The sequence below is a fragment of the Morone saxatilis genome, unplaced genomic scaffold (assembly GCF_004916995.1).
Source record: "Morone saxatilis isolate NCDOM2014 unplaced genomic scaffold, NCSU_SB_2.0 Contig5, whole genome shotgun sequence".
In the NCBI taxonomy this organism is placed as follows: Eukaryota; Metazoa; Chordata; class Actinopteri; family Moronidae; genus Morone; species Morone saxatilis.
The window spans coordinates 16,327,484-16,328,218 of NW_023340095.1; positions in this window are offsets into that span (position 1 = coordinate 16,327,484).

Sequence of the window (735 nt, forward strand, 5' to 3'; positions counted from 1 at the left end):
AATGGTAAAAACGTTGTGCTTCATTTTTTACCTATGTGATGGAATCACTGAACTAAGGCTTACTAAACACAGAAATAAGGCTGAGAAGCGAAAACTTGTTACTTTATTGGTGGATTGGGAAGACCACCATCAATTATGTGAGAAGCAACAGAGAGATAAAGAATGATGTGTGAGGGATTGATGCAGACAGATGGAGAGATTTTCCAGGAGGAAAGCACAGGAAGCCAATTAAAAACCAGATGATGTGTGAAGACGGAGGAGATCCCTGTCTTGTCCAGTGATGCCTCTTTCTTTCTTTAGGCTTCTTGATTTACTTTTCTTACAATTTCTTAATTGCTTTTTTAACCTGAGTCTCTGTGTCCTTTGTCCCACTCCAGACCATAGTCTCCTCAGGTTTTTTTTTCACCCTTATGTGTCTTCTTGTTCCTGTTTTTGACCTGCTCCTTAATGTCAATGTGGTTGACTACCTTTCAATGGCTCTCTCAGTTCTGTAGGTGAAGATGAAAGCAGGTGGGAGGGGGGATGCTGGGAGATTTAAAAATATGAAAACAGCAGGGGGGTGGGTGGCAGGTGTGCTGGGTGAAACGGTTTAAATATGGCAGTTAAGCCTGTGTGGGGAGGTCTGTGAAGAGAGGGCATGCTGGGTAAAGAAATGTGGACTGAGGGAGAAGGCGGCTCATAATTGAATAAAGGAGGTGGCTTCAGACGGGGGGTTGGTGGTGTGTGTGTGTGTGT